The sequence below is a fragment of the Phasianus colchicus genome, chromosome 1 (assembly GCF_987193195.1).
Source record: "Phasianus colchicus chromosome 1, bPhaCol1.hap1.1, whole genome shotgun sequence".
NCBI lineage: Eukaryota > Metazoa > Chordata > Aves > Galliformes > Phasianidae > Phasianus > Phasianus colchicus.
Window position 1 is genome coordinate 170,576,269 of NC_143436.1, and position 24,211 is coordinate 170,600,479.

Below are 24,211 nucleotides of genomic sequence, written 5' to 3' on the forward strand. Positions count from 1 at the left end.
TCCAGACTTCTGGTGCTGCTATCAGATGTTTATTTTCTCTATGCTTCCATAAGGCATTTTAGCTTGACACAGGTGTTTTGGAGCTTTCCAGGGGTAAAATAATGTGATTATGGGACGACATCTCCTAAGCTGCTTACAGGCTACATACATGTAGTAAATATTATGGAATGTCAACCTGTATGCTTTCACTTCAAACTGGATTTTTTTTTTGTCAGTAATGTCAACCAATATAAAATTAGGCTATTTTACCTACTGCAGAAGCAGTGAGTTTATTTTCACTGCTGTAACAGCCATTTTGAACACTGAGATTTGAATCTTTTAAGGTGTAAGGAAAAAGAAATATATATACAATTACTCATACTCTGTGGTTTTGGCAAAATGAAAAATTTGATACAACCATTTCACAGATTGCAGCACAGCTGAGGCTGGCTGGGCCTCCTGGGTGCCTTTGCTCCATCCTCTGCCCCAGCAGGGACACCCAGAGCAGGGTGCCCAGGGCCACGTCCAGGCAGCTCTGGGAGATCCCCAAGGAGGAGACCCCACAGCCCCTGTGCAGCCTGTGCCAGTGCTCCGTCACTGCACAGCACAGAAGGGCTCCTGGTGTTCAGAGGGAACCTCCTGTGCTCCAGTTTGTGCCCATGGCCTCTGGTCCTGGCTCTGGGCACCACTGACAAAACCGGGCTCTGGCCTCTGGCAGCTTCCCTCAGGTATTTATAGACACTGATGGGATCCCTGAGTCCCCTCCAGCTGAGCAGTTCCAATTCTCTCAGCCTCTCCTCATAGAAGTTTTTGTGGCCCTTCATCAACGTTGTGCCCCTCTGTTGGACTCTCTCTTCCAGGTTGTCTTGTACTGGGGGGTGCAGAACTGAAAACCGTGCTCCAGGTGTGGCCTCAGCAGTGCTGAGTAGAGGAGAAAGATCACCCTCATGGGTTAACTTTTATCCAGCACAAACACCATCCTATGTACCTCATATTTTGGCTGTGGAAGAATACCCCAGTGAAAGTTCCTGTCCTGTAAAGAACCATAAATACTTTACCCTGACCTGTTAGGGCCATGTACCAAGAACCTGTGCGTATGAAAATTAGTAAACAGGGATTCCAAAGCTTTTCTGTAATTTATTCTTAGCAATGAACTGAGATGTGTCATTTTTGCACCTGTTTCCCCTCCTTTCCCCTCCCCTCTTCCCTTTCCTTCTCTTCTTTTTCTTCTTTTCTTTATAGTTGCTTTAGGAAGAATAAGAGCACATGTGTGTATGGCAATTATCCAACAAGTGCATCAGCAGCAGAGCCTTTCACACTGGTGCATTTCCCCAGCAGGTAGCAGTTGCAGAGGGAGAATTGAATTTGGCTGATCGGAGCATAAATTAACCACAAGTCTGGGTGATTTTCAAGCCTTTTGGTCAAAACCAGATGACGTGTTAAACTGACTAATTTCATACACATCTTGGCAGGTCCACAAGCTATGGCATCTCCCAATACAGTCTCTGCTGGATAGAAGAGTGGTGCTTTCATTCACTTGATGCTTTGGAACAGGTTGCCCAAGGAGGTTGTGGATGCCCCATCCCTGGAGGCATTCAAGGCCAGGCTGGATGTGGCTCTGGGCAGCCTGGTCTGGTGGTTGGCGACCCTGCACACAGCAGGGGGGTTGAAACTAGATGATCACTGTGGTCCTTTTCAACACAGGCCATTCTATGTTTCTATGATTCATTTGTAAAAAGTGGATCATTTGGAAAGAAACACAGAATCATTGAGGTTGGAAAAGACCTTCAAGATCCCCAGGTCCAACCATCAGCCTGACCTACCAAGTCCCATCACTACACTGCCTCTCTCAGTGCCACATGCACGTGTCTTGGACATCTTCATGACTGGGGACTCCACTACCTCTCTGGGGAGGCTGTTCCACTGCTTGAGTGCTCTTTTGTGAGGAAATCTTTCCTGATATCCGACTTAAGCCTCCCCTGGTGCAATTTGAGACAACTTGTCATCACCTGAGATAATCTTGTATTTCTTTCTTATGTTAACATTTTCCACCTCTTTTATAGTTGGATTTTACCCTATATTTATTTTTTCAGCACTTGGAAGGTCTTTTATGTTCCCAGTTTTTACCTTGTTTGGCTCATTTTCAATTGTAATGCTCAGAAATAACTCGCTGAACCTGAGCTTTGCAAGGCTGAAGTGTCTTTGTTTTGGGAAGGGATAAAGCTAAAGTATATCCAACCCATAGTCTGGGTGGGATGCAGTTCTGATCTACAGCTGAATTCAGCGCCAGAAAGCAGCCAAAGTGGATAAGAAGTCAGTCCTGTTTGAGATCACAGCAATTCAAGTGCATAACTATGAATAATTAGGAAAAAAATAAAAATCTGTTCCCAGATTGCTGGAAAGTGTTATTGAATATTCACTGGGAAACAAGCTGGGAACTATCCAAGAGGAGGAGGGAGACTCACTGCCTCTTATTCCTTCCCTGTGATTTGTGCTGAACCCTTGCCAGGCTTTAACTTTACAAGGTTTATTTTTATTGATTTTCAACAATAAACAGTGGGAGTATCTACAATAAAAGATTTACAGTGCATCACGAGGAAATACAACTCCCTACCAAATATTATATTGATCTATTCCCAGATGCTACTGAAACAGCATGTAAAAGCCCAAAGCAAGCCCAGCGATGGAGAACTTCCTCTCTACTGACAGATGCATATGCCTCTTATGTCTTCAGAAAACAATAAAAGGGAAGGGAGTGACTCCGCTGCTTTGACCATATCTTCAACGGCCCAGTTAAATCTGTCAGCTCAATGTAAGCCACATAAATAAAGAACTGGGAACCAAGGGAACTGCTAGCGCATCTGAAGATTCCCACTCTTTGAAGCTGCATCTCCTGCTGCAGTCAGGCCGTAATTAGTCACAGAAGGCCTTGTTGTGACTAGCGAATGGATGGACCAACCGTGATTTGAATAGTCTGGAAATGGCTGGAGATATGCCTGGAGCTCAGAGTGCTCTCAGATGGGTGGGCGGGATGTAAATCACCAGTCTTCATGTCAAATCAAAATAAATCTGACTTCTGTTAAAAAAGAGGGAACGTCGGCGTTCTAGACCGTAGCGTAGTTGCTGCTGAAATAACCCCCTGAAGTTTTATCTCTAGCAGTGATCTGACGTGTAAATTTCCCCAAGAATTCTTACTCCATTTCCATTCTAACGCAGCGGCTCAGTAATTGGTGGCTTCTTTCTGGTTAGAAAGATGATGAATGTCGCCCTAAAGGTTGGAAACAGTAATGTCTACAAATCTGCTTTGCAGAATGAATTTAATGCTTTGCTTTCTAAGCAAGTTACTGCCACAACAGCCAGCTGAGTGCTTGCAGAAATTGAGAATTAAATGTTACAGCATTGTTCCATCCTCATTCTAGGCTGGAAAAAAGGCAATGGATTGGAAACATCAACTCTGGGGTTTTACTCATACTTTGGTGTTAGGAACTCAATTTTCTTTGAATTTCAAAGGCAGTCTGCAGCTCTCATTGAGGGCCTTCTGAAAAGACTGCTCTATGCTTCCTACCCGTGATAACTGTGTGATAAAAGTAATTGACAGGCATGCCACTGGGTTTAGACTAGATGATCTCCAGAGCTCCTTTCCAATCCCTACAATTCAGTGATTCAGCAACAGACACAACACAACACGTGCTGATCCTTCTTCAGTCCTTGCATCTCATTATAAGCCTTCCAGCTTGCTCCTAGGGACTGATCACTGGCAAAGCAGAGGAAGAGAGCATGCTCTATGAGTGGATAGAGACCAAAGAAGAGAGCAAACCCAACTTACTTTCCTGTTACAGAGGAGATAAAAGATAACAAACAGGGCTGGAGGGACTCGGTACCTTTATGGAACCCACTTTATGGCGGTGCTTAGGAAGCGTACACAGTGTAGTGGTAGGGCTGGCAGTACTAAGTTAATGGTAGGACTTAATGACTTTAGAGCCCTTTTCCAAACAAAATTATTCTGATTCTACTGCATTGAAAGGAGAATTAGCAGAGCTGCCAGAAGTTCCAACACTGTCAGATAAGGAAAAGCAGATCTGATAGGCTGAATGAATAGACGGGTGACAACTGCTACAGGAATTTGGAAAAGGCACAGAATGACATAGGGTGGGACACAGACATATAAAAGACTATAGCAACTTAGAATTTGCCAAATAAGTGGATCTGCCGAACAGCTTGCACTGATGTTTTGCATATCTGAAGAACAAAATCTCTCTTGAGGTCAGTTCTGTACCTGCACTAGGAAGTGAGCCATTGCAGGATCCAGACATTGAGTCAGTCATCGTGATACCCCACATCTGGAACCAGTAACTGGGCTTTTGGTGGCTGCACAGACAAGCACTGAAGGTCTGGATACCAGCACTGCCTTGGCTGCACTGGGGTGATACTTCTGCTAACTTGGACATTTGGTTTTGGTGGCCTTTGCTTCCAATCCAATTGCACGGTGGAAAGCACCCTACTAGCAAATTCCTAAAGGAGGAATTAATAGAAAATAAGTTCCCTATCAATTTTCCATAAATCATAAAAGCATCCTCTTCTGCAACAGATTGTTTTACACTGTATTTTCCCCATTTGCAAATAAGTCCTTAAGCCATATAATCTTTGTTTGCTATCTGTGATTGCCCAAAACTATCTTCTGAAAATGGTTCAGTATATTGTAGGTGCCTGGAACATGCTGACAGTTAATGATTAAAATGGCCATACTATCAAAAATGCAAATGAGAAATGGTAACTGGATGTAACTGAATCCTTCTTCCCTCTCTGGTAAGGCCAAGCAGAGCCTTCAGCCCCAACATTGTCGTCTGCCAACATTCAGAAGATGTTTGTCAATTGAAGCATGATGATGCAATTCAAAGTTTGCTTGTGCTCATCTGTCCTGAAACCTCTACAAAGGCACAAGGAAAAGCGTGGGCAAAAGACCTGCTTCTTGCTAGACTCATCTTTCATTTCAGATATTTTCTGCAGAACCTCATCTGGAAAATGCACCTCCAAGTAGAAAGACACTTCTGCCCACCTGCAGCACCTTGCTGTGCTTAGCTATAAGCCTGATATGTACTTCTGAGGGAGGTTTGAGTTGAATGGTCCAACATTACATGAAATTGAACAAGATAAAACTATGGGATAACTTTGCTATGGTTTTGATAATCTCAATTCTGTGGATGGTTCAAAACCCAACTTCTTGTCTACTCACAGTACCAAGACACAGCCATGATGAGTGAAAGGCACGACGACATTTCTCAGGGGTTCACATCCAACACATTCAGGATACGAAGACAGGGATTCCTGTTCTTCTGAAACAGATGATGACAAATGCCAACCTTCTACAGGAGGCCATAACTACTGCTACAGGGATCATATAACTTCTTTTAGCTGGGTGGATAACAGTGTGGAAGTGTTTTGAAAGCTCAAACCAGGGCATTTTAATCAAGTGACTAAAATGAAAGAAAAAAAAAAAAACAGTTGAAAATATTATTCTGTGTCTGATCTCTCAGGCGTAGGTATTCACACCTCTTCAGATCCACGGCAGGCCAAAGCAAACACCATCCTGTCATTAACTTAGCATCTTTTTTCCCCCTCTGTTTTTAAAAGATAAAGTAGGATCTCTTCTCTCTTTCACTTTCCTTTCTTGCATGAGAAAGGAAGTGATGTTACTAAAAATCTTGTGTGGTCCCATAAAATGGAACCCAGAAAAGAACAGAGCCAACAAGTAACTAAAACAGACTGCCAATCTCTCTGTGACACCTGGCATGAACTTGCTACAAAACCACTTCAATGGCTGAAAGGAAAAGGTAGAACTTTAAAACACCCTACACCGTTCCAGATCTAAGCATCAGACACCCTGCCATGCTGATGAAAGAAGCAGGTGAACAGCTACATTCAAGGAACAAGTCTTTTTTTTAATCCCTTTTCTCTCAAAATTTTGTGTTTTGCTGGAAGGCACGTAGCTCCAGGCAATTGCAAAGCCTATGCTATGATTTCTGTGCTTGGGGACTGTTTTCTCTTGGTGACCGTTTTCTCTTGGGGACCTAGGAACATCATGCAGGACCCTGCCTATGCCAATCCAATCACAAAACATTTACTAGCCACTTGAATTGCAGAAAGCACATAAAGAAGTTGCCTTTTATTAAGATGTCAATTTCTGGAAGCATTATTGTTATAAACGGCCTCTACTGCATCACATCTAAATTTCTTCTTAGATGTCTTCATGGTTGGACTTGATGATCTTTAAGGTCTTTTCCAACCTGAGTGATTTTATGTCTGCGGCCATTTTTACCACTTCAAATTGTTATTCACAAAAATTAATCATCAGTGCCCTATTCAGCTTGGATCTCTCCCTCCCAAAAGAGTAGCTCTTCCTGCACCAGATAGAAAAGTTCATCTGCTTCACCCATCACTCTGAGTTCCAATTGTTGCTGCATTCGGAGATTGTTTTCCTACCAGTGAGAGCTGGCCTGAGACAACACTGAGTCTGATCACACTTAGGAGTGTCTCTAGCATCTGGTAAATCTTTCTGCCAATTGAAGACTCTGTACTGAGTAAGGGCAGGTAACAAGTCAGGAGCTGCCGTGGTGAGAATAAGAACGAATGACGTGGACAGAGACAATTCAATCCGTGACATGGCAAAAACAGGCTTTCTTGGAAGGCTGAAGTCAAATATCTGGATGGCAGCTCAAGGACCCTTGTCATTTAATAAATACCAACGAGAACGTGGAGGTGCTGAAAAATGCAGCAAGTCTCCATCTCTATAAGCATCCTACTTTGAACCACAGTTAGTGCCTCTACCTGGTGTAGAATATCCAGCTGAAGAGAACTTTACAGGAGGATCCTTCTGTCCTTTTCTGATTCTGAGCACAGGAGTATTTCCCATGGAACTGGTCTTACTGGGAACTGGAGACTTTAAGAAAAGTATCTCAGCACCAGCAGAGTAGAAAACAGTTCAGTCATCACTGAAGGATGGATGCCCATAGAGATTTCTAAGGGTCTGAGCCAGATTTGATAATGGAGCGCTGGATTGATTAGTTTGCTTTTAGCTGAACAATCCAAAAGTGACTCAACCTCATACAAATTAATTCCAGTATCATCGCAACTGATGATTTCTGCTCTAACAACAGCTGTTAATGGATTCACAGACTGCAGACCACAGCCCATGAAACGCCCAAGGTAGTTCCAAACCTGCATCGTAAAACTGCCTAGTGTTCCTAGCATACAAGCTGTGCTTACCTTCCAAACAAATTACACGCAAGGAGAAAATTAGGATGGATTTTGCAGAAGTTCTGTTCCTTGTCACCCTCTAATCAAAGCCAAGGCATATCAGGAGACTTGCTGACAAATGAGAGCACAAAATGGGAAGAACAAGTAGGTTCTGCTCTTTTTCAGCATTTCTGCTCAGGCAAACCAGAACCAGAGACAAGATGCCTGTATCACTTATCACATCTTGAGGCAAGATGTTTTGGCCTTCATTGAAGATACAGGTAATGCTCTTCAAACCAAGTAAGCTGTATCTTACATAGGCAGCCCTTAATAACAGTGCTACATTATGTAGTATGCCTCTGACCATTAAGCATTAAGTTGTACTCATTCATGAGTTATGTACTGATATGAAATTCTTCCCAGCCTAAAGCAGTTCATCCAGCAGGAAAATAACAAATGCTACCATTTCTAAAACCAATCTTAGCAGCTATTTAAGTGCTGACTGAAGTACAAGTTAGTGAATAATAAACAACTACCTGCAATATCACAGGCTAATGAAGAGCTCTGTTCAGTCACTGTCAGTCTGGAGAACAAGGGGCTGGACAGATTAACACTGCTCATGCACTGATTTACAGCTGTTGCTTTCACATATGATGCAGAACAACACCCATGTACAAGAACATCAGATGCACAAGTACCAATCAGTGCTTGAATGTGGTGCCTGGGTATAAATATACAGCGAGAAGAATTACAAGTATTCTTGGTAATCTAGGGTTGGTTGGGTTTTTTTGGTTTTGTCTATGTAGTGCCAAGATGAGGAACAGGCAAATTTAAAAGGAGTTCAAGACATACGATTTGCTTTTAATACAGAGAGTGACAAATTCCTGTCCTGAGAGCATGCTCTATGAGGAATCAGAGGAGTTTCACTTAGGCCTAGAAGTCTCAAAGGAAGAGCCTACTGGCAGCCTGAGAAATAAACACTACAAATCATCAGGAACAGATGCTATTTTTACAAAAACTCTGAAATAAAAGTGAAAAAGTAGAGATACAGGCAAGAACTTGTCAATTACCTTTAAAAATATCCACTGCCCTACACTGGCTGGCTGCTCGTAATTCAACACTCAGAGAAAGGTGTAGTTTTGGAAGAAACAGACTGATGATACCTTCATAGAGTAAGGCAGTGTCTTTCAAAAGCTGAATATGCCTGAATAAGCATAAAATAATAGGATCATGCTATCACAGCTTTGCCAAGTAAACTTTATATTTTAAGCTACTAGAATTGCTTGAATGAAGTATAAATTGCACACAAGCCTTGAGGCTGTCTTATAGTTTAATCACAGTTTGAAAATTAAGTAACCACTCCTGAGAAGAGTTGTAGCTTTTCTGTTCACAGCAAGTTGCTTAAATCTCTTACCCGGAGCAGACTCTGGTAGATCACACTAATTGGGGGAGGGAGAGCGTAAAACCTTCTTGTCAAAAACAAAACAAAAGCAATCCAGACTAGTGAAGAGGTGAATCACTGCTGATTGCTGAGCAACCCTTCTTTAATTCTGTTACTTCCTTTCTTCAGCAGCTGTAGAAAACCCAAGAGTATAAAGCAGTTTAAGGACATCTTTATTGGTACTCTCTCCAGCAACTCAAAACAGAACTTTGGCATAACAGAGATCTGTGATCTAGTTCACAAATATTCAGCTATCTCAGTGTTCATCTACTGAAAACATAAGGTATTCCTTTAGCATATTTTAATGGGCTGTTGTATTTACTGTATGAACTTTTTTACTATTACTTAGGAAACATCTTAAGAAAAAAATATAGAACTTGCAAAGAACTGCAGTTAGTCCAAGAAAAACAAATTCCACTACCCTTTGAAATCCTACCTGCAGCTTGCTTTCATCTGGTAATGCTAACAGTTATCACTGCCAACAACCGTTGAACAAAACCGTTTTGTGACTTCTATGCCTTTCTGCACATATCATTGATTTAACAAGAAAGATGAGGAACATCTGTGGGCAACTTTCCCCAAGTACTATTTTTCAGAAGCAGGAGACGTGAACTTGAATCCCCCCTGGTTTCTGAAGAACCTGAAACCTGGGTTCTGTTCCCCAGGTGAGCCCCCTGGCCCTGGAACTGCTTCAGCCAATATCTTACACTGGTCTGAATGATTTTAGGTGGTCATGCCAATTTTTAAGCAGCTCACCAGGCTTAGTGACTTTGGGTCTATCTTTCCCATTCTTCCTTTTCAAGCACAGCATGTATCCTTGCCCTCTCTTGCTACTGTCAACTGTTATACCAGATTACAATTCATCTGAAAAGGAGAAAGAGAGAGTCTTTAAGCACTTCAATTCTCATGCTGTAGCCTTCTGCCCTAGAAGGCTACTTTCACATTGGTGTCTCTGCAATCATTATAGCTCCAGATTTTTAGCTAAAAATCCAGTTCTTCGAATGAAGATGACCTTTTATACCCTCACCCACATCCAATGAAGAAAAAAAATGTCTTGCTTAATGCAGGGCAGAAGTGCCTTTGAAACAGAATTATTCTTGACAAATCTCCTCGAGTCACCCATTGTCCTGAGAACTCTCCACAGATCACCTACTTCCACCATGAACAGTGCCTTTTGAGCAAGGATACACCATACAGTTCTAGACAATAACTGCTTTCATATAGTATCTATACACATAGTATCCATTATCCCATTGCTACATGGATATACAGTGATAATTACAAGACAGGTTTTTGGTTTCCTTTATGAACTGTTAATACTTAATACATGTCCTTTAATTTTCCAGTATTTTAGGGTTGTCTTTTTGTTTGTTTAGGTAAAAAATAAAAAAGGGCTTTTGATGTCCTTATATACAGGAAAACACCAACTGGAAGTAACCAGCTTGTTGCACATGTAGCAACTTAAGTAAAGAAGAGAACGAAGAAAAGCAGGAATGAATAACTAAAAAGCAAGTCTCTTGGTAAAATTACACTTGGTTAAATAGCAGAAGATATTGTAGACGTGCCTTCAAGAATCCCAATCATTAAATAAGGCTGGAATCTATACCTTGTTAATTCACAGATAGTTGGCAAATGTATGTTTTAAAATCTATTACCTGCTTTCTTAAGAGGAGTTAATCTAAACACTGGACATTATCATACTTTATCACATCTACTGTCTGCCTAATCTTAAGTTTTGATCACAAGGACAAAGTCCCTTCTATATTTTCTCTCATCTCTCTAAAATTTGGCTTCTATAAAGCCATTAATAAACTGGACATGGATACTCTTTAACTGAGCTCTGACATTTACCTCATTCAGATGGAATAAAACTTGATTCACAGGTAACTGTTTCACACATTTTTTCCCCCCTGTTTTTGCTATTTGAGATATGGCATTCAAAAAACAGCTCAAGTGCAACAAACTGTTGGATTTGAGCACAGTTGGTTCCTGGAGCCTCCACAACAATACAGCCAACAGGGGGCTGTCTGGCTACACGATGTTACATTTCCAGCCTAGAAAACCTTTTCCAAGCATACAACCTACGATCAGACAAGCACGGTTCCTAAATAACCTGCACGGTGACAACATGGTAACTCTTTTTTATCTTTGCCTGACACGACCGCTCTTATTCTGATGTCCTAAGATTCACTTCATATGCACATATAGAAAGTCAGCGTTTTTACTGATGTCTGAAAATAACATATTGCAAGAGTGACAGACTTCCACATCACCTTGATGGTAGGAAAGGTATCACAGCCATTTCCATACACTAAGAATCCATGTGTACGTGAGCATTTTTGTGTTATTTTTATGTAAAGATATTCTTCTGCCGAAGGAAAAGTAGAAAAGGATGCTGTCAGCCCCTTCAGCATTGAATAGTTGTCTTCTCTTTGTTCAGAGTCTCCTCCCAATTATCACCAAAGCACACAGTGAATACTGACAGCCTATACTAACTTCTGAGAGGACAAAAGGCAAACTGATCTTTTTTTCTTGAAGCCTACAAACTCCTGGCCTTTCACATAACTATGAAAGCAGTTACTCCTGCAATTTTTTTCTACTGCCTCTATTCATGTTTCTCTCATGCTGTACCTACAGGTCCTGGACTACATTTTCTGCAAACTCCTTTGAAGGATTTAGGGAACAGATAGGTGAAGTCAGTAGGAGTGTCAAGAAAGGAAGACTTAGGCCCAGAATATTCCTGACACTGGTTTAAGCGATGAAACAAACTTAAGTTCTGGATGATTCTGGACTGCCATTCTCAGGAGGGTGGAGGAAACTCTTCCTTGGTGCCAGCACTGCTGCTCTCACAACAAGCACAGTCAGCTGGCTGAGCTTACCAAAATCAAACCCAAAGTCACTCAGTGAAACCACCATGGAAACATCAGAGCCAGGCTAATACTGAGGGGAACAGGAAGACTCTGTCAGCCCCAAATTTGTCTTGCTTGAGAATCACAGAACTGTAAGTACCACACTCATTTGTTTCTGTCTACTATTCTAGCTGGTCCAGTAATATAATCTCTGAAGCATTTTCTTTGCCTTTATTTCAACAAACTATTAGAAGTGTGTGCATATGAGACTCTGTGTTCTATGATTTATGCTTTACATGTTATAAGATCAGAACTACGTAAGATTTCAGAGTATTTTATGGTAGATTTTAAAAATACTATGCCTTTTAAACTACTTCAAAGCACTGAAGCTTCCAATAAAAGATCCCTTTATGCAGAGCCACATGCTTACCCTGCAGAACCCATGGTTCATTTATGGCATCTCCTGCAGTTACAAGCAACAGAAAAAAACCCCAACATTACAGCTACAGAACGATCCCTATCTCTCAGCAGAAGCTAAGTTGGTCAGCACTATCAACTTAAGACTGAAGATTCAATCTGGATGCATGTTACTATAGTTAATGTTTATTTCAGAAATTTTGAATACAGAGATCAAATTTTACAGTAAGAAAAGGGAGCAATATTAGATATGTTACATTTTATTTATTAACACAGGACTACTATAAGCGAGGCAGATTCTGAAAAATAGAGCAGTACCTGAGAGCTGTTGAATAACTGCCAATGGAAATAAACTGTGTAGGGTGCTAACCAAGTGATTCTACTTGAACTGCTAACAAGGTAACTAACAGACAATGCTCACCTCTTCCTCCGTGATCTGAAGTCATAAATGCCATAGAAAATCCCACGAGGAAACACATGCCTGTAGCACAACTAATAGACAAAGCCTGAAATAAGCAAAAATAGAAAAACAACCCTTCAAGTGACTATCATCCCTACTTTAAACGTGACACGAAGATACAGAAACTACAGTAGTATCCAACAGTTGGAGGTGTCCCACTTGAAATATGTAGGAGACTACAGGCAGACATAACATTACATACAGTTTAAATTCATGTTTACAATCCTTACGCAGATCAGCTGCAAATGTGGACATCCAGTGTTTCCATTGGACACAACGGCTTAAGGCCACGTGTGAAGCGAGGAACATAAGCACTACAAAAATCAATGGCCTAGTAATTAGTACACCATACAAAAATAAAAACAGAAAAATGAATATAAATTCCAATTCCTAGGATACCTCCTTTCACGCAAACATGAAGACATAGTTTCTTCTGCTCGTAGGCTTTGGTCCATTCCCTACAGAATTTTCAACCTATTTCTGTAGCAGGGTTGAGCTTCTTCCTTGTACAGCCTACAAACATCTTCCCTGACTCAGCAGCACACCACACTGGTCCTATCATTGAATATTCCATACGATCATGAAGATTGCTTCATAGTAGACTAACACAAGGGGGCAAATTAAGATCAGATACAGCCCTGAGAGGCCTGTTCTGCTTATACTAGTTGACTAGATGATCTCCATAGCTTACATCTACTCCACCTCTTACAACTACTTTGTAACTTTTGAAATGCCTTTTCAGGATGAAATTTCATGAAGTAGCTGACTGTAGTAATAAAGACACCCTTTTCTCTGTGGATTTGGATGAGAAACGAAAGTGACAGTGATTCATAGCAAAAACTACTATGTCATGGTCTGACTCAAGTGCTACGCATTCTAATAAATGTTAACATTGACCTGCTTTCCCCTGCTTTCTCTTCACAGTATCAGGCAGGGTTCCTTCCGCTAAGCTGCTGCTTCTTCCATCTTCAAGAAACAAACAAATCCCTAAATCATTGTCCAACCTGTACCAGTCCTTCCAACTTTCCAGTTTTACATCTCTTTCCCCTATCAGTTCGCAGCTCCAATCTTTCAAACACAGGAGTTTCAGACATGCTCCTCTCACCAGTTGTCTTCACTCTTGAATAGCAACTAATCTCAAGATATTTTCAAGCAGGCCTTTCTTTTATTTCCCTTATTTATGAATTAAGCATCTGCTCCCTTCACAGTTCCTAAGACTAGCAGGAAAATAAGCATTTGGATTGAATATAATACACCTTTTTTTCTTCAATCAGTCAAAATCCATAGGACCTCAGAACTGCAAATGTAGGAGAGTTCCATTCCACCACTGGAGACATTGCATCCTTGCAGGTTTATCTCTGGAAAACATAACAACTAATATTTAAGGCAACTATGAACCATGCAAAAAAGGTGACATTCTTTTCAAAGGTTTAGGAACCAAATAACATGGATAGGTTTTCACAAGCACTTGAAATCATCTTGACAATCAAACTAAACTGGAACTTTCATTCCTTGTTTGAGTCTTGTTTCTGCAAATACTCAAGTTGTATTTTCATCAACATTAGCCTTTATGGCTAAACAAAGCAGTGCAAGTTCATACTGCTGCTGCTTCCCACTCTCTGCCTTGTGTCAGTATAGGGGTTTGCAAGGAGAACCAGAAAAAAGCAGTCTATTTCACCATTCACACAGCAATGCCATGCAAACAGATCTGTCCATTGCATGCTCTCAGATCTTTCTGATTGGCTTTTTAGATTTGCATCTACGCTCTCTGAAACCTCAGAGATACAGCCCAGAGATATTAAATATTGGATCCACGGGAGTGACAGCATGGATGGCCCTTTGCAAACACCACAGTCTGCAGAGGTGCACAGTTACAAATAAGTTATCCAACTTTGAGCCAGATAACCATTTTTGAGTAGTCAACCTCATTTTGGCTGTGCATCTCAAGAGACGCAGTAGGGAAATGGCACACAGAAGCACAGATACTTTATGAGAAGCTGTGGGCTAATTAGGACTGGATAGCTTCACTATTGAGAAGTGCTCAGGTCTGAACTAAATTAGAAAGTTTTGGTCAAAAGTAGTTTTATTATTTTGAATTCAAAGCAGGGGCAGGAATAAAAAAAAAAAGTGACTTTTCACCAGTATGTATAGCAGGCTGAACATCCAAGTGGTAAAGCAATGCAAATTTATGAATTGTAACCACTTGCATTCATATTCATTACATCATGTTTGTACCTGTGCAGCTGCACCAGTAGCAGATCTCTGGAGTCAAAAGAAATCTCCAGTGCAGAAAACCTTTTTTCCCCTCAATTTAAAACATCTATACGACGTATAAACTTGAAGTTGTAAAACACAAGCAGTCTTCAAATAAGTGTTTTAATGGCAATATATAACAGGGCTAATAAAACAAGATTAGCAAGTGATACTGAGTCATGACAGTGAAGAAAATAAAATTCTGAAAGGAAACACTTTCAGATCTTGCCTGTATCTAAAATTAGTGACATTTACATAACCATTAGTCCAAGTTTGACTCACCACACAGTTCTTGCATACAGCTTTTAAAAAGGAAAGGATCCCAAGTAATTTCTATTCTCACTGCAGCAATTTCAATTGTCTCAATGAAAGATTCCCTTGCAAAAGAAATATGTCAGTGGAAGATGAGAAAAGAATTAGTAAATTCACAGTCACTTACATAGTTAACAATTTTAGGGTTAGAATTTTCAGCTGTTTGTAGTTTAAGAAATGAATTAAGAAAAGAATGTTTGATTTAAGATATAAAATAGAGATCTGAATAAGTTTCATTAGTAATTTTGGAAGGTATTTCTACTGTATGTGCTTGCTTTGCTAAAAATATCACAAAACATTTCCCAATTTCCATCCATTAAGAAAATGCTGTAAAAATTAACATAGCTACAGGAGTCTTAATAAAGATACACTAGCATTTAAAGTGATGTCATTGTTATAATTACATACAAATAAATACATACAAATAAATATATATTAAAACACACTTACCAAAGCACTGTTAGACAGGTATAGGCTGAGATCACTCCTTTAATAAATTCAGCTTTCATGTAAACCAAAGCAGTCAAGACTACATATGCACCTACTCCACATTTGCCATCAGATAATCTGAATTCCTATATATTGTTACCAACTAGATGAAAACACAAACCAAGCCAAGAAAATGCTCATAAACAATCAACATATAAGCAACAACAGAGCAGCTTCAGGAAATACAAACGTTCTCTCTCATGACTCACATGCAGAAGTGGCTAGCCTTACTTCAGCAGCACAGTTAATACTGGAGATATTTACAGTTTTAACACCAATATTTACGTGCTGCTAGAGTATGACAGACATCAGCATCACAAGATTGACTAATTCCTAAATGACATTTCTCTTCAGGATGATGAAATCCTTGTATTTTTGAGGCAGCACAATATGGCCTGCACCTTTTCAAAACCCACAAACCATTATGTGCTGCTACGTTATGCCAAGGTGTCTACTGCACTTTGAGGACGTAGAAACCTATGTTGAGAACTAAATGCAGAACTGTGTTGAACAACAGTTTTTGTGTATTGACGTGAACTGTATTAACTACAAAATCCTTATAAAACATTACCAAGCTGCTTGTTTATTTACACAAAGCTTTAGACTTTATTGAAATCTGTACATGAGACCTTAATGGGCCACAAACCAGAAAGTGGACAATGGCATCCAATTTGAGGGACTAAAGATTATGTGGATATTTACTGAGGAGAAAAAAAAGTTAGGCTGCTACAAGCTACTTGCTATCTGCCTCCACCCCAAACTGATCACACTGCATTTATTTGAAGATGTTGGTGAAAAACCTCAGTTCACATCCTCACCAAGTACCCTTTTCTCTCATGCTCAAGTACATCAGTGTTTTAAATGTATATGGTACTTTTATGGTTCCCTACATAAAACAAATGATTTTTTTTAAATACCAAATTATTTTAAGAAAAGCAACTTACACAGATTCAACCCAAGTACTTCTTTCCACTGTGAAGAGTCTTCTAGGCAGTGCAGGATGAAATCACCCTCTTAAATTAACAGGACTATCTGTGTAAGCACAAAGCAGTTTTGCAGGCCACATATGGGAAAGTTTGCTAAGTTTTCCTTCCTTTCTTTCCAGTGTTTGCTCCTATAGTAATACAGCAGGACAGCCTCTGCTAAAAGGGTCTGTTGGTAGAGATGCATCAATTAAAAATGAGATTTGCCAGTAGATAGTTAATTGCAGCAACACAAGACTTTATATTGACTGTCAAGGTACTAATGCTACTTTAGAGACTGTATAAGAGAGCCATTTCCAGTATATTTTGTATATGCACAACTATATCTACATGTATTTTTTTCCCCTCTTAATATCTTGTTTTGCTTTCATTAATAAGCAAGCTAGATTATAGAGGCCCAACTTACCCAGTACCATGGTGATGTAGAATCTGAATGTAAAGGCAAAAGGAACCTAACTGCAACAGTATGTTGTCACAGCTGATCATCCCTCCAAAGAAACTATGCCAAACATAATCCACTGCGTGTATCTGCATCTATGTATGCATAAAGCAAAAGGGGAGAAGGTAAGAAGAATATGTTTGTAAAGATATTAGCCAGAAAGCAGGAAAAAGATTCACTTAAACTTTTCTGGGAAAAGACAAGAAAATTTCTCACAAGATCAAATACTGCCTTTTACTTGTAAGTTTTACCTTAAGATATCAGAATTTCATGATTCTTAAAAAAGACAGCTACAACATTTAATACCTTTGGAAGTGCATTTCTCATTTATACATCCAGGCCAAATTTTTAATTTTAAGCTGTGTTAAACTAGATACTGTTGTTTCAGTTGCCTAATTGCCTGCTTGTTTTAGCTTTCTAGCTTCAGAATGAGTGGGCTTTTTTTTTTTTTTTTTTTTTAAATTAATCCCCCCTCCTCTTCTGCATAAGTAAATCCCTCTAAAATTAAACTACACGCCCCCCAAGAGATGAAGACTTGGCAGAACTATTACGCTATTTTCCCCAGTGAATACTTTAAGAGAACTGGCAGGTAATTTCCCCCCTTCCCCAAACATGAATACAAAACTTCACATGCATTATAGGATTACTTTTTAAAAAGATCTTCACTACCAAAAATTCCCCCAACCAAGAAATAAAATTAAAAACAAAAACCACGGGTGTACATCTTCTACTTTGCTATTAAAAATACATTTTAATGAGTAGAAGCAAGTTACAATTGAAGATGATATATTTGAGAGAAAGGGTTGAAAAACAGGAAAAGGATGAAAGGAAGAAGACCAAGATAAAAAGCATACAGATAATTAAGCAAGATATCCACTGATATCCAGGAGCATCTGCACAAAGCCTTGTACCTCTGTGCTTTGGTCACAAAGCTGACACAGTCGTGCTAATGATTGCTTTTCTATCTCTATCCTTATGTCTTCAGTTGTTGCTGGGGGACAAATTACTGAGGAGGCCTCAATAAAAGCAGGGGATCGTGTGTACAGATAACTCCATTAGGTCTCTCCACTAGGCCCCCTCCAAGCAGGAGCTCTGCTGAGAAAGATAGAAGAGTTCTGAAGAGCTGGAATTTAAATACCAATGAAGGAGGCTCTTTACATGTACAGAGAAATAAGGAATAAGAAAATAGAAAATGAAATTAGAAAAGCAGGGAAACTGCTTACAAAAAACAAAAAGAAAAGAAAAATAGTGGTGGTCAGAAAGCCTTTTCTCGATTCCAGTGTTTCAGTTGATGTATCAAGGAACAGCCTAATGTAAAAAACTGCCATCAGTTTTTTATTGGCTTATGGTAAAGAGTTTATGATAACACCAACTCCATTTTCTTTCGGAATTGATTTTCATGGGATTCAAAGTGAATTTGTGGCAACTATAGCTACTAATAAGTTTAATTTAAATAACAAGTTATATTCCAAGAGGTGCTACCAGCCAGCAATCTGACAGCCCGGTGATTTGGAATAAACCAAACCAAGGCCTTTCTATTAAATATAGTACATCGTGTCAGATGCCCAGGAATGTGCCATAAGCTTAAACATTTACTTGGCACATTGTGCTCAGACACCAACAGCTCTCTCCTGATATTTCTTGGCCAGTGCACCTTCCACGCTGATAGTCAGACACCATTCACACACAGCCATATTTCTTTGTTTGGGTTACTTGTTCATCACTGCAAAGCAACACAGATACACTATGAAAGCACAGCTTCGCTGTTCACTGTCACCCTTTCCAACCTCACTGCAGTTTAAAACTAGAGAACAAAGGGTGAAAGACTGGAAGGCTCTCAGAGTTTCAAGTCAGAAGCATGGCAGTGCTTCCCACCAGTGCTATGTAGCACCCATAACACAGTCATCAGAAAGTACATCCCCATATGCAAGCTCTCCCAGTTTAACCCCTTTAGGCTGATGTGAGATGGGGTTGTGTGCAGACAGCAGTTCTGACATCTGTTTTGTGCATTCCAAGAAGAGCATAACTTAATCATATGACAGACATTTTACAGTGAGATTTTTTTTTTTTTTTTTTTTTTTTTTTACACTGCAGGTAAACTTGCAAAGCTGCCCCTTCAGACCACAAGTCAGCGCCACCTAAACACTGTTCAGCACAAACATGCACATTAACAGTTAATGCTTGCTTCAAATACACACTTTCTATCAAATTAATCTGGGATACCAGCAAACCTTACCTCTGTGAAAAAGACAGAATTGAAGAGACATTGTCACCACAGTATTAAGAAAAACAAACATTTCTATTCTTAAGCATCCACGTTTTGATATCTAAAAGTGTATGGAGCTGAGTCTTGATAATGCACTGTTTGCTTTTTTCCCCACCAGTTTAAACAATAGTAGTTTCACTTCTTGTCTTATGCTTGCTCAACACTGTAATATTTATACTGCAAACATGCAGGAATTTATAGCCTTGTTCATTTTTAAAACTTACATTTTAAAATAGATGCGAGTCAAATATTCTGCCATCCCTCTCCACTGGCTGCTTTAGTTGACATGAATATTTAGGACTAAAGGGCTTCTTCACAGCCTTTGCTTTCAGTGACATGCAGATAACAAGAAAAGGAGGAAAGATTCAATTGAAATACCAACTCTAAACATTATTTTAAAGATACTGGTGCACTTTTGGCAACGACTGCACTGTTACTTGGTTTGGGTATAGCCTATGACATTCACTTAATGCTCTCAACTTAATTGAGACTACTGTGTGGTCCAGAGAGCAAAAAGAATGGAGAGAAATATATACCTTAATTACCTTTATCTGGAAGTAATAGTAAGACTCTGAACTCACAGTTAGGACTGCAGTTCTAAAAAGCAATTTTTTTTTTGACCTAACAATTCTGTGGGTTTTCTTTTTAGTATTATTTATTATTATTAAATGACTGTAATGCGGGAATAAATTAGCATCACTTCACCACAGAAAGGTGCAGTCATTTCAGGATCAAGCTTATACACTCTCCCCATAAATCTTCCCCTATCTTCTACCAAGCAGCTAAATATTTTTAAGACTAGCATCAATGTGCATTAAAAAGACACAGTGCTTTGGATAATTTTCTGAACACAAGGAAGATTATTTGAACAGAGATAGCTAGAACTGCTCTGCAGCTTTGGTTGTAAATTATGGGTAAGGTCAAGCACACAAACTTTGAGGAAAAAAAGGGTATTTATCTGTTAACTGTTTCACAATCGTGTCAACAATTTTTCCTGTGTATACACAGTGAGAGACTGAGACAATGACAGAAGTTCTGTGCAATGTAAAATATTACTAATGAAATTTAAGCAGATAACTGCTGATTACAGAAATTTACTGTTGCTAAATTTGGAGAATCTATAACATGTGGCCAGCCATTCCTCCAAGGATCATAAACAAACATATTTAGACTATCTGGAGAGCTACTGCAAAAGATAAACATAAAGTAACAAAGTCAGCTAAAAAAAAAAACCAAAATGTTAAGAAAGTCTGCAGTTTAAAAATATATGGAAGTCTGAGAATGCAGTTATGGTCCATCAGTATTAAATTCAGCTCTAAACCCCTTTAAATTCATCTCAGTACTCCAACCATGGCTTACACTGACCTGACTTGCATGTTCTGTTGTAGGAGGTGCACCAGTCCTTCACTGCAGTCATGTCAACAAACAAAAATAAAGAGAGTCATTTGGAATGGCAATATTGAGGCTTCTGTGGAAGTGATGGACGGCAATCAAAATGCTCTGTGGAAGGAAAGAAACTAAAAGGTACTCAGATCTGAAGTGAGAAATCGAGCACAAGACTTGAAACTATTTTTTTTTCTTGCTAGAGCTAAAAAAAAAAAAAAAAGAGCCCTAAGGGAAGCTGACAGACAGCAGACAAATATTATCAATGTATATTTCAGTTTTGACTCTAGCTTAAAAATAAAATTGAATAAGACCAACTCCTCACACCTCTTTTCCCAGCTTCTTGAAAGTGTTTTGTCAGATGTTGATGCATTAACTATACTTCTATATGAGGTATTTTAATGTGAACTCATGAAGTATAACAAGCTTTGTGTCCCAACAGTGTTTGGGAAAGTTGTATTTCAGAATAGCTTCCCACATCCCTCTTTGCACTGCTGCAGCATGCATACAACTTTTAGAAATCTGTCTTCTCTGCACCTTTGGCATACATGCAAGACGAAAACTGTGTGAACACTTTCAATCTGTACTCTTTCTGCTTGAGAGGATACATACAAAATTAGAAAAAGAAATACACTATTTTCAATGTTCGAGGAACTATGTTTTATATGTTACTACTGTAGTTATTAAAATATTTCTTCCTTCCTCCCCCCCCCCCACCCCCCACCCCCCCCTACTGTTTTCATCACAAAAAGATCAATACCTGGTCAGTAGAACCTACCAAAAAGAAAGCCAGGATCACCTTCAATTTTTCAAACACAACTTCAATTTCTAAATGTCTTTTTTTTTTTTTTTAATTGAAAGTTTTTTTTATGACATCCTTTAAGATTAAAAAAAAATCTTTTTATTCCAATTCTCCAATAAATGTGCATTTTTAGATAATTACACCGTTACCCCCAGAAAAGATTATCCTATTTTTACAGTTTAAGTTGCTGAAACCTCACATGTAGAACTTTACTGGTAAAAGAGAAAAAAAAAGAATTGCCAAAATAACAAAACCCCCACATTGTACAGTGAAAAGTTATTAAGGCAGAGGAACAGGTTCTCCTCTTAAATATATCACATTTCTCCTAGCTTGTTCTATAAAAGAATAAAGGTAAATGATAAAGATTCAGAACATCTCAGCAAACTTTTAGGTTTCTGTCCTTTCCCTTTTTTTCTAGCTTTCTTAAATTAAAAAAAGGAAGCTCCCTTTTTCCCCACCCAAATTCTCACCAGGTTTTTTCTTTTAGCCCAAGCAGCAGACACAGGCCTGGTGTAAAACACTGTGCTCTTCTAAGCTGGCACCCACTCTTTTGTGAAAGAAAGATGGGCAGGTACTGCTTTTTAAGTATTTTAACTCTAGCATCTACACCAAAGCTCTTCCTGTCCTCTACAGAAGGATCAGTTTCCAAATTACTGCTGGGAAAGGGGAAAATAATTAGCTGTAGCCAGGCTGCCCTCCTAGTCGCCATCTTATCTGAAATCGGTAAATCATAAGGAATCGTAGGATGGCAATAAAGCAACACGTACAGAAGTGAATATGTTTTTAAAAATGACCCTGCTATGCAATCCTACTCGTCTAGACGACAGCACCCATCTTTAATTTTCAATTGCTGCCTCTCTGAATTGCAAGGAACTACAATGCCTGAAAGACAGAGAACCAGGCCCGTAGCTCAGAATGCAACCCCACTTGTAGAGGGCTACATTTGCTGCCCGCCTGCTTCAAAAGATTTAGGGTCAGAGTGACAACGCTGTAAAATAAGGGTCAAAGCACAGAAAGACCAAGGCCACAGAACAAAGAGCTTTTCGTGTCCTGAAAGAAGTTGCCTCTTGTGAGCCTGCCTTCTGGCCCAGACAGTAAATTTGTCTTTATCTTCTGTCTCTTGACATCATCACTACATGACTTCTATGTAATGCCAGACAACGTATGACTTACGAAAGGTAAAACTGCTGTTAGAAGAGATTGACTCAACTATTAACGGAATCCTCTAGTTAACATCAGGGGAACACCTACCGGCAACTGCTGTCATTCTTCCAGCCCTTAGCTCTATCTCTACAGCTTGACGATGTAAGCAGTCACTTGAGCACAAGTTTTGGATGCCTTTAACATCTTTGGGGTACAGGTTACTGGTCATACTACCTACTTATTTTTTCTTAAGTCAACAGTAGCTGAAGAAATACGCAGGAGCAGCAGCCCCGATGGAAGGCCGATCATTTCCCTCCCCCCCCTTATTCATACAAAAGATACCTATTTGCACACACACAAGCACACACACATGAATACTCCCATTCAAAAACATTTATAGGTTTGTTACCCACTCCCCCATCAGCGAGACCTATGACTCACAGACTGAGCTAGTGCACGGAATACGGTGCTTTCTAAGGCTGACTGCTAAACGGTGAAGTTCATTTCCACAGCTAGAAAACAAGATGTGTTTAGGATATGCCCTAAACAAGAGTTTAGCTAAATGAAAGGAACTTTATCCACTTGAGAAAAAAAAAGAAAAAAAAAAGGAAAAAATAGATGAGGATGCTGGGTACCTCCTAAGGCTTTATATTAAGCTGGATTTTCAATATTTCACTAACGAGCTTAAAGTAAAACCATACTGAATTAACCAGAAGTTAATATATTAAGAAAAAATGTAAAATCCAATGCCTAAAACCACAGTAGCAGTTGAGAAATCTAAGTGGTACTATCAGCCCTATCAAGTGCTTAATAAATAGCCACAAAACAAAAAGATACCAATACCTTAACAGTCAGCACCCAGCTTTTAAAAAAATATATTATTTTTGAAATAAATGGCCAGTTAGCAGTGCACCCTTTGAGCAAACCTCGATATTGTGAGAACTCTCTCCCCCATATCCCAAACCTTAGTGCTAATTCAGATTCTTTCATATAAGCTACTGCCTGTTTTGGTTTTCTTTTTTTTTCAGCAGGTCTACAGCATGACGTTGTAGAAAATTAGAGCTTCCTTACTTCATATTAAATGCTTTCTCAACAAAGCAAATATCTTTAGCCCTCAAATTCACTGTATTTAATTTTTTCCCCCCAGCCCTACTAACTTAATTTAAGGCTGGAACTGAAGACTGAGATACATAGGATTAGGTTAAAAACAAAGCAAAACAACTTACCTTTCAGCTATGGAGATCTACAGGGCTTTTTTTGAGTTACAATTCCAGCAGAAGAAAAGCTCAGTATTTTCTAAAGGAAGCAGATTCCTCTGCTTTTACCCTGCAATAAGTTATAAGATGCACGATCCCATGCATTTCAAGCATTAAGAGCAGCATTTAAGAACATGCTTTGTTTTCTTTTCCTCCTAAATATTTAATATATTTGAAAGATATCTTATAGGAAAAGCCTAGTGTAACATACGAAGGGCCTACTCCAATCATCCTACACTTTCTGAAGGAAATGATTACTCCTCATCTCTCAAGAAGCACTGGTGCGAATATACCAATTTTCCTTGTGGTGAAAAGCAACCCACAAGTTGAGGAACTGATGCAAACTGGCAGATTTCCCCTTCTAATTCTGAGACATATGCGTCATCTTTTTGTCAAAAGCTGGGAAGAAAGAATCTCTCTTCCAGCCTGCCACAAGAAACCACCTGCTTAAAGGCAGAACAGAACAATATCGCAGCACTGCTCTGCACGCTGCTGATACTCACACA

At 39.4% G+C, this 24,211-nt stretch overlaps 1 long non-coding RNA gene across 18 annotated transcripts in view; it reads right to left on the reverse strand.

The window, feature by feature from the left end:
- Window positions 1-13: 13 nt before the first annotated feature.
- The window catches only part of LOC116244116 (uncharacterized), an 84,793-nt gene continuing 60,595 nt past the window's right edge, over window positions 14-24,211 (reverse strand). For 3 of the 18 annotated variants that reach the window (XR_016462158.1, XR_016462178.1, XR_016462157.1), the window contains one exon: window positions 14-20,621. This is a non-coding gene — a long non-coding RNA (uncharacterized LOC116244116). Of the gene's footprint in view, window positions 20,639-24,211 lie in introns of all 18 variants that reach the window. The other 15 variants (XR_016462160.1, XR_016462179.1, XR_016462175.1 and 12 more) reach the window with 15 other exon arrangements.